General features: G+C 31.2%; 1 protein-coding gene across 1 annotated transcript in view; it reads right to left on the reverse strand.

The window, feature by feature from the left end:
• Positions 1 to 15,265, reverse strand: part of LOC129947664 (myogenesis-regulating glycosidase) — an 86,084-nt gene extending 70,819 nt beyond the window's left edge. The window contains exon 1 of the mRNA XM_056058296.1: positions 14,637 to 15,265. The gene's annotated coding sequence lies outside the window, so the exon portion shown is untranslated. The remainder of the gene's footprint in view (positions 1 to 14,636) is intronic.
• Between the last annotated feature and the right edge of the window lie 818 nt (positions 15,266 to 16,083).

A 16,083-nucleotide genomic window follows, 5' to 3' on the forward strand; every position in this document is an offset into this window, starting at 1 on the left:
ACTAATTAATAATATTGATAACAAATAAACAAATATAATCTCTTTTTTTTTGTAGTAAGGTTATCATTAAAAATAAAACAAAAATGTTTATTTACATTCGAGAGTTCAATGGAGATACTGGTATATATTTATACTTCTTTAGAGTGAAGAAAGCCCTGCTAATTTATTCTGTTCTTTTTGTGTTCAAGTGTTTAAATAATTTAAATATATTATGGAAATCATGGAAATTATGAAAACAAAAACAAAGTTATTACGTATTGTTGTGCAATTGATGTAATTGTATCGAATGTTAAGGAAAATAAAGCTCCCGGAGTTGACCGGATCCCAAACGAATTCTTTAAGTATGCAAAAAAAGATTTTCTTAGGCATCTTACAAAAGTATATAATGATCTTGAAACTTCACCACAGGTATTGCACCGGATGCTCTTAAAAAATCTATTATTTTTCTCCTACACAAAAAAGGAGATAAGCGAGCTATAGGGGTATATCTTTTCTTAACTCTTCGCTTAAAATATTTATGGAAATCTTAACATGCCGCCTCAGGAAATGGGTCGAAAGTAAGCAACTTCTCAGTGAAGTACAAATTGGGTTCAGGAAAGGATATTCTACAGTGGACCACATCTTTAGCTTGACGAACATTACTGAATTATATCTTCGTAGGCGCAAAAAATTATACACATCGTCGATTTCCGAGCAGCTTTCGATTCTATCGACAGAAAAGCCCTAGTTTACAAGATGTTTAGAGACGGGATATCTGTTTAATTTGGAAGGTTGATTGAAAACATCTACAAAGAAACAAACTATACGGTATGGGATGGGCAAAATTTGTCAGAGTGGTTTCTTGCGTTCGCTGGATTGAAACAAGGTTTTAATCTCAGCCCCTCACTATTTTGGCTTTACATTCAAGATTTAAATAATGAATTGCCATGTGGCATAACAATCGATGGGTTCCCTATTAAAATACTTATGTATGCAGAAGACCTAGTTTTGCTGTCGGAATCACAGGAGTTCCTGCAGATAATGTTCAATAAATTAAGGGATTACTGCTTTAAGTGGAACCTTACTGCAAATCTCAACAAATCCAAAACGGTGGTCTTTCGGAGAGGAATTGGACCTTTGGCTGCAAATGAAAAATGGTACTGTGGTGAAGATTTAATCGAAAATGTCAAAGAATACCAATACCTTGGTTTTACTGTAACGAGCAACCTGCATTCCGAAAAGCACCTTGAGAAAAAGCTATCGGCTTCGAAAAACGCTGTTGGTACAGTATGGCAAAATATTTACGGAAAGTCGGATTTCTCATTCAGCACCAAATATCGAGTGTTTAACGGAACGTCTTGGTGTATGCTGCAGAATCATGGGGCTGTCGCCCTTCGGAGACCAATCCCCCGATTCCACAGTTTTGTCTACCGGACACAACACCAAACTATATGCTTCTTATCAATACTGGGCTATAACCACTGTACCTAAAATCACTTAGATTACATTTCAATTACATTGTTAAACTGATGAACAGCCACACCGATAAAATGTCTAGGAAAATTGCAGTATCAGTCATAAAGTCCCAAAGTTAAAGGTTTGAAGAATGGAAAAATTTAGCAGACTCGTGCGAAATACGTTTCAGCTTGACTTTGGAAAATGTTACAGAGTCCAAACCTTTTCTCTGTAATTTACTGGAAAGCCTCCATTACAAAGCAAGAGAAGACAACATAGAGAAGGCGCGAAGATCACTTCACAAAGAAATATATTCAAATCTCCAATATGATTTAGGACAAGGCAACTATTTCAATCACAATTTTAGCTCTGAACAAATATCTTTCTTGTTTCGAGCAAGAGGAGAGTTTTTATCTTTAAACTTTATACCGCACCAAAATGACTTAGTTCCAATTTGCTATATGTGCAATACCAACGAAAGGGAAAATATAGTTCATTTCATCGCAAAATGTCCAATTCTGGCAGAAATCCGACGAAAAATATGGCAACAAAATATTTTAGAAGAAGTTGATCTTCTAGCGATTTTAAAAAGGAAAAACTGGCAACTTAATAAATCAAAAAATTTATCTATCTATCTACCTGTGCAACAAGATTTTTCAATGTAAGGGTCGTTAAATTTGACTAAAAGATAATCATCAGATGATATCCTCAGCAAAAAACTCTGAAAATCTTAAACACTGGTGATGTTCCTTGCAAATCCGACTTCAACGTTACTCAATGATTACAAGTTTTTGCGATAATACTTTTTAATATTCGAAAAAATAACGTACCTGCACAGAGTATAAGGATATTGTGGCTATCTAAACTCATGAAGTAGTTTATTTTTTTTTGCTAAATTTTGTGATGGTTTTCCAAAGCTTTGGAGTATTTCATAAATTTTTTCAAAAATCTTCATCTTGCATAAAAGTTTTAGATTTCACCTATATCAGATAAATCGTAATGAAACGTCAAACCATTTATGCTAAAAGAGTTCTACACTCAAAAAGTCAAAATGGTTTATATGTAAGCAATTTTTGTTTTTTAAAAACGCGTCATCTTAAAAAAAAATTACAATGGCAAGATTTGGAAATATAGTTAAAAACGTGTAATACTATCATTATCAAAACTTCATATATTTATTTATAAAATAAAGACTCATAACTAAAAAGATTTTCAAAATCATAATAAGATACTAAAATGATTAAAACTATATCTAGAAGACGAATTTGTAATTTGCTAAATAATAATTATATAGTTTTTTGCATTTTTGGTTGCCATTAAGGAATATTTTTAAGGAACATTCGAATATTTTAAAATCTTCTGCAAACATTTCTTTTGTAACCCGTATAATTTGGCAAAACCTAGTTTTGTAGATTCCTTTTTAATTTTAAGAACTAGACATTCCAAAAGTATATAAAAACGGCGCACCACAGCGCTAATTGGATCTCAGGCTAGGTTGCCTTGAGATCGCCATTTCTAGGCATTAAAAAAATATTGTTTTTCGAGTGAGGACTTTTGACGCCGAAAAAAAAACAAGGAAGACGTTCATCGTAATTTTGCAAAAGTTTTTATTGACAGATGGTATGTCTTCATGAGGCTTAAGTCAACTAAACGGTGTGAAGAACCGTTTAGGAAAAACACTTGATCTGGTATTTTTCTCCGAAACTATATGCTCTGGAGCAGCTGTGATTTCTTTTGCTGTCAAAATCGTGGACGAAAATCGCCATCATCAGGCATTAGACATAGCACTTAATTTAAACATGGCTTCCCCTTATATGATATCTAATGAGAACAAACTAGAATTCAACTTTAGTAGGTGTAATTTTGAAAACCTTTTTAACTTATTATGTACGATCAATTGGGATCACTTATTTTGTAACCTAAATATTGACGATATGTGTAACATTTTTTATTGAACTCTATTTGACTGTTTCTACAAAACGATTCCATTTAAAAAGACTCGAAATAACTTGAGTGTTCCACCATGGTTTGATTCTCACGTTAAAAACTTAAAGCTTGGATAAAGTACAATCAAACCAGAACTGATAATGATTATAGGACGTTCATTACAATAAAACAACTTTTCACTGACTATTCTAACATCCTATAATATGACTTCATTCGGAAAATTGAATTAAACCTTGAAACTAATCCTGATAGTTTTTGGAAATTCGTTAATCGTAAGAAGAAATCATGTGGGTAACTTAATGACTGGTTTGACATCAATTAGTAATGAGCCGAGAATAATTGTAAACATGTTTGCAAACTACTTCAAAGATGCTTTTGTAGATTATAATACTATTAGTTTTCCTAACACATCTACCACTGTTATAAATGTTCCCCACTTAAATTCTATCAATTTCGCTATTAGTCACGATACTGTCCTTAATAGTATCCTACAACTTGACGAATGTTATAGTCCTGGTCCCGACGGTGCGCCATCATCCATTTTAAAGAAATGTGCTGCGTATTTAGCACACCCGCTATTTGTTCTTTTCAACACGTCCTTAAGTAATTCACTGTTTCCTCTTATCTGGAAGAGCTCCTTCATAATACAAGTACACAAAAAAAGCCCTAAAAACGAAATAATGAACTACCGACTATCTGTGATACCTAAACTATTTGAGTCAATCGTATGTAGCACCCTTTCTTTTCACTGTAGTTCAATTATCTGTGATAACCAGCATGGTTTTGTTAAAAAGCGTTCAACTGTTACTAATCTGTTTAACTTTACGTGTTTTTGTTTAAATGTTTTTGAAAAACGTGAACAAGTAGATTGTATCTTCAATCTTCAGCAAGGCCATTGACAAATTCTGTCATAAAACATTACTTTTAAAACTATCACAGCAAGATTTTAACGACAGTTTCTTAAACTGGATCTCCTCATATTTGCAAGATAGACTTCATAGTATTAAATTTCGTAATGAGTGTACAAGTTCATTTGTTGTGAATTCTGATGTCCCCCAGGGTAGTCAACTTAGTCCTATTATATTTGTTTTATTTATAAATGACTTGGCTTCGATCATACAAAATTCGTCTGTCCTAATATATGCTGATGACATTAAAATTACAAAAAAAATATCTTGCAAGAAGACTTAATATTATTCAGGTAATGGTGCAATAATAATCGTCTTGTTTTAAATGTTGACAAATGTAAAACCATGAGTTTTTCACGCAAAAAAGTTCCAATCGTTTTTAGTTACATGTTTGATTCTTGTCCTTTAAGTAGAGTATATGTATTTTCTAATTTAGGTGTTGTCTTAGATCCTAAACTAACATTCAATGAACATATTAACTTTATAGTTAAAAAAGCAAATAGAGTTCTAGGTTTTATTAAGAGATTTGGCCGTGATTTCCGTGATCCTTATGTTTTAAAATTACTTTTTGTTTCATTTGTGAGACCATTCCTGGAATATGCTTGTACAGTAAGGTCACCTTCAACGCCATACACGTCACAAGACTCGAAGGCATTCAGAAAAGATTTTTGCGGTTTTGTCTACGATCCCTTCCGTGGTTTCATGATATTCAAACATTACCGCCTTATTCATAAAGACTTTCTCTCATAAATCTTCCTTCTTTGACAAATCATAGAAAGTACTTGCAGTTTTGTTTTATTGTTGGAATAATAAACGGTCAAATTTCATCACCATCAGTTCTTGGTAGTTTATACTTTAGTTTTAGTCGTTCAAGTATAAAACTTCAGAAACCATTGAATACTAATTTTAGCAGATCAAACTATGGTGTACACTGTACATAGCCCCTTAAATCAATTAATTGTAATCTATAATAAATTTTACTCTTGTATAAATTCACCTAATGATAATATAAAAAGTATAAATTGCAAATTAAAATTTTTCAACAGCCTAGTTTAAGTTTTTAGATTTTAAGCATATATTAAGAATTGTTAACGTTAGTATTTAACGAATTTATAAATAAATAAATATGCAAACGTTTCCTGACAGTATTGTTTCCAGAACAGTTGATCATGAAAACACCAAGTTCTTATCATTTGAAATCCTTTTGCTATTTTCTTTGGGCTTACGTGAAAAATAATATAATCCGAATGATCACAATCGATGGAATCAAAATGTTCAAGTCTATTTTATTATTTAAATATGAAGTGATATATTTGTTTGCAAAAAGTTATATTTAATCAAACAGTAAAAAGACGAAATTGCTGACAAAAAAATTAAAAGCAAATACTTCAAAATAAAAAGATGTAATTTTATTTATCTGCAAGGCTTTGAGACAACAATTCTTTTAATTGTTTTAATTTGTCCTGAACGACCAATAACTGACCCACGTTTATAAATAACTTCTGTTGTTACATAATAAATATATAATTAATTTCACAACAAGTTTTAATTAAGTTTGTAAGTTTTTGCCTTAAATAACCTTATTCATAAAAGTTTATTTAAGTATTAAATGACGCATGCGAAAATACTTAAAAGGTGCTAAGAATAAATATTATTATTTTTAGCTGTTAGCTGCAAAGTTATGTCCAAATTTACGGTTACTTTAAACGTATGAATCAAAACAAGTTCTGAATAAGTTCTTTAAGCTTCATTGTTTTAAAATGTAGCCCTTTAAAGGCTTTTTAATATATACTTGAATGGTTATTTTTTAACTTTAAGAAGCACAGAATAATCAAAATTTGAATTTTGTAATTGTTTAGGACAAATATGTAAACAAAAAAAAATCAAATGGGGTGGCGCAACAGTCCGTTGTGAACCAGGGCCTAGTGACTTACAACTCTCAACCATTCCTGTGTGCGAGTACTGTTGTCAGGAATGGAATGGAAGGGACCTACAATTTTAGGCCGAATCCGAACGGCTAGTTTGAGAAAGCACTTTTTCATGACAAGAATTACTCTTGAAGGATTTGTCAATTCCTCGCAAGAGGCAGTACCCGTGAAAATTAATTGTTTTAAATTAAGGTGGCACAGGCAGGGATTGAACCCAAGACCCCTTGCATGACAGTCCAACGCACTAACTATCATGCTACGGGTACTGCTAAGAAGGACATCAAATTGACGTAATTTATACCGATTTTTCAAAGGCATATTATAGAGTAAGTCACTCAATTTTAATTAAGAAATTTAAAAACTTTGGATTTCATTCTAACTTTTTGAAATGCTTGGAATCTTATCTTAAGGGTCGAGTTCAATTTGTTTGCATTGACGAAGTTCTCTCAAAACCAATTTTATTTTCATCTGGTGTGCCCCAAGGTAGCCATCTTGGACAACTTCTTTTTCTAATTTTTATAAATGACTTACTACGTATTTTCCTCAATTCTAGTCAACTTCTTTTCGCCGATGACTTAAAGTTTTTTCGTTGCATAAATCTATTAATGACTGTCATCTCTTACAAGACGATATTTCCATTGCGAAATGGTGCACAAATAACCAATTATATTTAAATGTCGCTAAATGTCAATGTTTTTCTGTTTGCCGCAACTTTTATGAAATCATCTTTAAATAGAAAATTGAGAATCAAGTTCTAGAAAGATTAAGAGAGAAGAAAGATTTTGGTGTAGTTTTTGACCCTAAACTTAACTTAACCAAAGCAAATTCCATGCTTCCAATTTTTGTGGAACATCGAAACTCCATCATACAAAACTAGATGCCAACTGTTAGCTTTTCAATCACTTGAAAATAGACGTTAAATGTTTTCTGTGATGTCAACTTTGAATTTATTTATTCAGCTTAATACAAGCTATAACTGAACATAACTTAACTTAGCTTAACATTCATCCCAGGGGAGACCACATAGGGCAAATCGAACGAAACGTCTTTCAATTCTGAGTGCATGGTTTTCATAAAAGGGAGACCATACTTGGCATGCATATTCAAGATGAGGACGGACTAGGGAAATGTTAAGCGCTCTAGCTACATAGGGGTTGGAAAATTCTTTTGACCATCTCTTAATAAAACCGAGAGATCTATTAGCTTTATTAATGATTTGGTCAAAATGGGAATGGAAATTCAGGTTTTTGTCACACATAATACCCAGATCTCTAATAGAATCGACTACGTTGACGGCGTCATTAAGGAAGTAGTATACATTTACCTACATTTAACTCTAGGAAATTATGCATGCACCAAACAATAAAGATATTAAGATCATTTTGTAAAAGTAAGGAATCAGATGGAGTAGAGTTAATCTTAAAAATTTTCTTATCATCCGCAAACATTAGGATATCTGATTTTTTTAATTTAAGACAGAAATCATTAGCAGATAAGACTAAGAGAAGGGGGCCAAGGTGACTACCTTGTGGGACTCAAGAAGTTGCATGTATAAAACTGGAGACTGAGTTACGGAAAAGGACTCTATAAGTTCTATTTGCAACATAGGAGCTTACCCAGTTAATAAATATAGATAGAAAGCCCAGGGCTCTTAGTTTGGGATAAATTATCTTATGGGATATTTTATCAAAGGCTTTACTGTAATCAGTGTATATGTTACCGGAAATGTATGAAACCTAGGAATTATATACAATTCCTAGGAAATATATACAATGTCGAGTCTATTTAGGAAATGTATAAAAAGATTTATAAAAGATTATTAACAATACATTTTTCCTAGGAAATGTATATATTTCCTAGGAATTGTATACAACTGCTTAACAACGCTAGGAAATGTGTTAAATAAATATTATGTATGCATATCAAAAATCTGGAAAAATAAAACATACTAACTAAAAATGAAATAACACAACTGTGCGTAGTGAAATTTCGGTACTAGGTACCTCTTTGGTATCCAGAATATTTCTAGGGCACACACTGAATTCAGATCTAGAATACAATTGTTTTATGATTCCATTCTTTGTTCCAATCTGATAAAGCTCGTTATCTGTTTTATTTAAGATTACACCTATAATATTTCGGGCGTCACCACGTCCTCGGTCGACTTCTGGTACGGAAATCCTTACAGAAGTTGCTATGAACACAGAAGGAAACTTGTTGTCACTTATTTTTAACATTTTTCCTGCCTGTTGTTGCAGATTTTGCTTAGCAGAATGACGATTTTTGTGCAGTACTACATTTTTTGAACATAATAGACAGAGCAGTTTGGACCCCTGTCCTTTCGTTGCCTCTTCTGCTACAGAACAAATTGAGTGGAGTGCACATCCGCATTGTCTACAAGTGTGAGCTTCGGTCGTTTCTTTTGAACAGACAATGCATTCCTTATTATATGCACTGGCTGAAGGAACTGTGCTGGTCTCACACTGATCTAAATTATTACAGACTGAGATTGGTTCTATCATATCTACATTAAGTTTAGTCGTTGATGCCTTGGGATCTTCTTCACCATTCTGTTCATAGTTTTCAATGATTTTCTCTAAATCTTCTTCAGTTTCGATGTTTTGCGTGAAATCATTTGGTAACTGTAGACCTACCTTAATTTTACATCCAAAAAGGGCTTCATAAGGATTTGCTTAATTTCAGCGTGAAAAGCCCTGTTTTTCATGAGTTGAACAAACTTTATACCCTCGCTCCAATGTGAATTATTATTGTCTTGCATCCAAGTGGTAAGCATATTTTCGATATCCTGATTCGCCCTTTCCACACTTCCCTGGCTTTGCGAATGCCTGGGCTTACCATTTATAATTTTTAAGGTAGGCCAATATATTTTTAAATTTTCGATTACTTTGTTGGAAAACTCTGTGCCATTGTCGGACTGTAGAATGGCTGGAGCACCCAGTAGAGTAAATATGTCTAATATTATATACGCCACCTCTTCAGCTCGTTTAGATTTAAGTGGTCTTAGTACCACAAATTTTGTAAGGTGGTCTTGATAAACAAGTATAAATTTGTGTATAAATTTGTATTGTATATAATGACACATTATATACATTTCCGATAAAAAGCGGAGAAGTATGGGATTTATATACAATTCCTATTGCTGCTTAGGAGATTTATAGAATTCCTAGGCAATGTGTATAAAAAGAATTAATTCACACATTTCCTGGCGATTTTTGGCATTGTATACATTTCCTAGGAATTATATATAACGACGGATTACATACATTTCCGGTAACATATACAACATCAACTTCTTTGCCATTCTCAAGGGCTGACAAAACGTTGGATATAAATTCAATTAAGTTAGTCGTAGTGGATCTACCTTTAAGAAAACCATGTTGAGCTGGGGAGAATAAAGGCTTGCAATGGAAATAAAAGGAATCATAAACTTAGCTTTCAAAAGGTTTTGGAATGCATGAAAGTTTCGCAATAGGTCTTTAATTGTTATTTTCAGTTTTATTGCCTTGTTTATAAATGGGAAATATAAATGAATCTTTCCATATATGAGGAAACACACCTTGGGGAAGAGAGAAATCAAAGAGTGCAGTGCTTTGACAGAGAATGCACAAATTTTTTTAGAACAACTGATGGGACTCCATCAGGACTAGGGCTAAAGTTTTCTTTGAGGCTTAAGATTTTGGCAAGTACCATTTCTTCAGTTTTTGTTAACGATGAAAGAAAAGTTTGAGTGCAACCATCTAAATAACTAAAGTAGTGTGGATCAGAATCATGCAGATGTTCAGCATACGATTTGCTAAAGTAATTAGCAAATAAATTTGATATGGTTGTTGGATCAGAGGAGAGGATGTTGGAGAAACTCATCAAAGGTTGAAACCCATCAGATTTTCGTTTGACATTTATAAACTTGAAAAATGGTTAAGGTATTGGTTATAAAGGGATTACCTTAATTCAGAGAAAGAATTATAGGTGAGAAGATAGTTGTTGTGATCATTACCAGATTTCGACTGTAAAATGATCTTCCAAAGCTTGTTATGGGTATTTCTTAGGCTACGGAGCTCTCTGTTGTACTAAGGGGGAATACGTTGTTTGTTTCGAGAAGATGTACGCAAAGTTAATTACCCGAAAAATAAACCAATAACCCGCTGTGTCAAAGAAACTAACTTAATTTTAAATTGTATTGATTTGCATTTTCAATTAAGTAGATCTTCTTTGAAAAATAAACTATTACTCTATTTTCATTTCAATTGATTTTATATTTTAATTATGTATTAAACAAATTAATTATACATTTTATTTGTTTATATTTTTCATATTAATTATATTTTAAATATTTTTATTTAAATTAAGTTTATTTAATAAATTGTACACATGTAAATATTTATGCAATAGTCTAGTTGTAGATTTTTAAATCTCATATTGATGTATAAATAAATAAATAAATCCTTCCCTATTTTCCTAACGCTCGCATTGTGTTTAAATATTTACATATAAAAGGAACTAATAACCCCTTAAGTGCCTGTAAATTATTTAAAAAAAAGTATATATTAAGTGAAATTGATAAAATTACAATATGGTTTTTGTCTAAAAAGTTACCTGACCGTGTTATTTCTTAAATAGGTAATTAAAATTGGTCACATAGATCTTATAATTTAACACCTTTAATGCCTCTTGAAATATAAGATCCATGCCATTTTTACAAGGGGAAATTGGTGAAGTTTTGGAGAACAAACAGCGACATACATATATACAATTTGGCTATGAAAAACTTCATGAAAATGGTATGGTGATGCCATTGGAGCCGTCGCAACCGTTAAGCTGATTTTTGTTTTCATTTTTCTTTGTTAATTGTATACATTCCACTATAAATAAAATAAACATTCATGAATTTCTCCTAAAAATACACTCTTCTTAATAACTCAATGGAAAACTCTGTAGTCATTTTTTTTTAAGTAAAAAGGTCCTGTAAAAATATTCATATTAACTTCTTTTCGAAGAAGTTAAGTCGACCCCAAACAATAAAATGTAACTAGTGCAAAAATAGGTTTTTATGAGCCGACGGTATATTAACAGTTCCTATTTCCTATCAACAAAACATAATACTGACCAATTATTTAACCCAAATTGGATAACTTAAATAAAGATAATATGAAATATTAAAGCTTATGACACTATGAACGTTTAGCACTATTTGAAAGCAATATCATCACGTCACATTTCAAGGTAATATGAACTTTTCATTTATATTGTGTGGGTTCGTCATGTGCCAGTTTCTTGGTTAACACTTTCATGCAAAAAAAAATAAGTTCCATTTAGGCCGAATTATTATTTAATGTACTAAAAACCAAACATTAAAAAATTCCAAAAACTTCGCAGTCCACTGAATTACATATAAATATAAATTTGTATGTTTTTATAAGTAACATGCTTTATTATCTTCATAGGTATTTCTTTTAAATAATCTCAAATTATTCAATACACTACAAATTTTCTACTTTTCTTATGTTTTATTTCTCTCACTACTTTAAGTAAATTTCAAGTAATTTACTATAATTTCAAATCAAGGGCGGATATGACAACTTTAGCTATCAAATTATTTAGAAAGCATTCCAAGACTCGAACAGTTGTCTAAATATGCCATATTTAAGAGTTAAAATACAATAGCTTAGAGGGTTTTTGGTGCATTTCGCGCCGAAATGTAGGAAATTGTTTTGAAACGTTGCTTTATTCCAAAAACAATACACCCTTTTCTAGTTTTCATTTTTATTAATGCCAAGAACGCTGCAAAAATTTAAAAATTCAGAAAATGAGAGAAGATTTGAATGTAAAAATGTCGGGCTTTTTCTGACGTAGTTTTTCCGAACTTAATTTCCGGGAATCTCTTATTACTATCGTTATCAATCTGCTTATTTGGATGTTATAAAGGCGTTGACAAAACTTAAAAATTGTAGAGACAAAAAGGTTTGGTTCTTGAGTTCAAGGAAATAGTTGTATTTAAGAACATAATTTATCTAAAAAAATTAAATTAAAACAAAGTAAGGTAGGTAACCAAATAAGTTGGGAAGAAAAGTTTTGTAGCTCTCACAAATTACACGTTTCAAAGTATTTATATCAATAGATATGAAACGTTTACTATATGTTTTTCAGTTAGCCATTAGTTTAACAAAAGTGTCACTTGATTTTTTGGACATTTGTATTATTGAAATTCATGTTTGAATCTCAGTTCTAGAGCATCCAAAGCAAATTCACTTCAAAAAGTAGATTTATTTAATTTTTTAAGATCTTTTGTATTCAACAAAAAACCAGTCTTGAAAGGTCGCAAGAACTTGATAATTTCTTCCAACAAGTCTGTTTAAAAATATTGCCTATATTTAAAGGTTTAAAAATGTACATACCTCCAAAATAAGTTCTTCTCAATAATTTAAATGCCATTTTATTTGTCAAAAAATCTAGATTAACCTATTTTTTCGAAAATCATTTTAAATTTTGTCTTAAAAATATTTTTGGTATAAGCACTAAATAAAGAGCTTATTAATGATTATTTTACATTTAAATTTCCTAAAAAAATTTTGTCCCCTTTCTGAGATATCAAGTTTTGTAAACAAAATTAGTATTTTATTTAAAATAAAAAAAAAAAAAAACAATTTTTTTGGTCATAAAAAATCATCATCAATTTGATCATTGACAAGAGCTTGCACAGAAAGAGAAGAATTTTGAAATCGTTCCATTAGTTCTTGAGAAATCTTAAAAACAAAATAAAGATTTTTTGAGGGGTACCCTTCTGGAGCAAAACGAAAATATGTTTTTGTTGTAGAAAGAAGCCAAATTAAAAACAGAAAATTTTGAGAAAGTTTTTAGAAAATTCACATGATTGAACCAAAAAATTTATGTGGGGACTGCTGTTATTTTTTGTATTAATGAAATGATAAAAACTTCCTACACTAATCAGCTGAAAATCTTAATTTCAATCAGAACTTGCTTGGACTGTAGGGGCCAGGAAAGACAGACAGACGGAAGGAATCTAGGTACCCACTTTTTTCGACTTCTCTACCGTCGTAATGTCATATTTGATTAAAAACTCTAGTTTGAAATTGTTTACTAATGCAAAACTTGCTATATAGTTCCTATATGTCGCAGAAAAAATCACGTCAATAATCACTATTTATGTGTGTCAAAAAAATGTAATAATAAAATTGAAGGCTAGTTTAAGGAATTCAAAGGCATCTTAATATAAAATTGATGATCTCTTATTCAAGGTATCTTGTTAAGAACTTCAATATTTGCTCTTTTTCTTAGAAACATTTTTTATGAAAATATTTTAAAGCATGACTTAAATTTTTTCAAGTTCTAAATTGAGTGAAAATAAAAATTTGAGATGTTTTTGAAAGCAACCTACTTTTTGGTGAATGTCGTTAAATTACTAATAAATCTTTAAATGAAATCTTTATCTATACAACTTAACTGTATAAGCTATTTGGCCCATATGACCCTCCCCTGGATCGTCAATTGGTCAAAAGTTGATGAATTTGTGCTGTGTTTTTGGAATAGGGCTGAATATCCTATTCATATTATGTTCCTGGTCCAATCTCCAGTCAAAAGTAGTACTTTTAGCAACAAAGTTTAAGGAAGTAAAATACAAATGTTGTATTCATATACAAAAAAAAAATAATTCAAAATATAATGGGGGTCATATCCATTAACCCAATACGATTAGTTTTTAATTGAAGGGATTTCTTACGAAAAAGCAAACAAGTTATCTCCCAGGGTGTGGGGGGGGTTTGGTCATGACCCCTACGACTCCCCCCCCCCGTGGATTCGCCATTGTTTCAAATATGCCAACGGAATAATAAATGAAACAGAAATTTCAAAAAAACTTTAATATAGTAAAAATGATACATTAAATGTTTGCATTTAAAACTGAATATTTAATAATTTTCCGTTGACTATAAATTAAAAAACAAAATATTCCACATACGCCCCACTGCACTAAATAATAAACATGAGTAGGTATACTAGAATATTAATTTAATCACATTTTTTCACAAATAATTAAAGTAATTTAATCTACAACAAAACAAGCAAATATATGTAAGTATGTACATTTCATTCATTCATAACCAATCGTAATAATATCAATAAGTGGTTCGGAACAATAAATTTATTAAACAATTTTAAAAATCTGACCGCACAAAATATAAAGATGATCCTCAACACGAGTTTCCAATTACCAACAATCAAAACTTTATGCATATATTTGTTTGTGAATTTCATACTTAGAAATGAAACCATGTAACATACATTTTAGTTTAACAAACATGAATGAATCAATGCGGATTAATAACAAATATTACACATAGTTAGCAAACATTTTTAAAATTTAAGTAAAAACAAATTTAAGTACCTTTAAATACGCACAAGACAGGACCATTAAGTTAGTGGAACCTTTGTCGCAGTTGAGATGTCACTCCAAAGAAAATTTATCACAATTTAAAAAAAATTTATGAGGATCGTAAACAAACTTTCATCAAACTTAAAACTTTCTTTAAACATAAAAATATATCTTCACCATCAAAATGTTGTAGAATAAAAACAAAATTATGCGTAAGCTACTTATTTTTTTCCGTAAAAACCCTTAAACCGCGGTGTTTTTTTTTTTAAACTTCAGAGTATCAGATCATCGAATTAAAAGCATACAAAATAAAATATTAAAAAAATAAAACTTATTTTGCAAAAATTTATTCAAAATCCATAAATATAAATATATGTGTGCTACAAGGCGAACGATTCAAAACGGAATGAGATCGCAAAGTTAAGCGCGATGTGAATATCAAATCAGTTCGAGCGGACGAGTGGCCGGCCGGTGCGGCGGCGATCAGACTGACGCGAGCGACAACGATCGTAATAAAGGTGTAGGAGGCCAACAGTTAGAGTGCGAATGACGGAATGATAATTATCATAAATTCGATAAAACTGACGATCGAATGATGATAATAGAATAGCTGCTACCCCTTACAACTTCGTTATACAGCTACAGCTCTACATCTGCTGCTGCCAACCATCGTAGCGTCGTACCTGTATCTACAGATAGATAATAGAAGCTGATGTTTCCATCGTTATAGCAGCTGATGCGGTCTATCAGATTTGTATCTCAATCAGGCGAATAGGAACATAACTGACCGGCGGCGGCGGTAGTGGCAAAGCGATCTATAAACAGACAAACAGTCCAAGCGAATAGAAAACCTGGATCACTATACGATCAATTGTTATCGACGAAAAGATACAAATAAAAAAACGTTTTAGTTCTAATGATAGTAATAATTACTACATACTTTTAATCTAAAAGATACTTTCAAGTGACACAACCGACCAAAGTTTAAAATTAACTATGCCTTGAAATTCCCTTAAATTCTTCACTCTCTGATAACTGATAAGAAATAGGTATTTCTTTTTTGTTTTTTTTTCATTGTTAAACACAGTTGTTTAAATTTGATTGATAGATAATTTTTTTATTCGACAACATCTATCTATCTTTTTGTATCTAAATTTTCGTTATACTTTTTATTTGAGTTACTCGTAGATATTTGAACATGATTTCACTGAACTAAGCAACTTTATGTATTCCGTTTATAAAACAAAATAAAAAAACTATGTATGGTTTATTTCCATTCATTGACGATTTTTCATTGTTTCATATTTCAACTTCAACTGATAAGGGGAAATATTTAATAGTTTGATGCCAATGTATTTTATTTAATAAGTTTTGCATTTGCTCACGAGTTGAGATTTAATTTGTATTTATTTTTGTTGCTTTTATATGAAAATCTCATGTGATTGTAATTTAAATAGCT

Source organism: Eupeodes corollae, chromosome 2, assembly GCF_945859685.1.
Source record: "Eupeodes corollae chromosome 2, idEupCoro1.1, whole genome shotgun sequence".
Classification (NCBI taxonomy): Eukaryota; Metazoa; Arthropoda; class Insecta; order Diptera; family Syrphidae; genus Eupeodes; species Eupeodes corollae.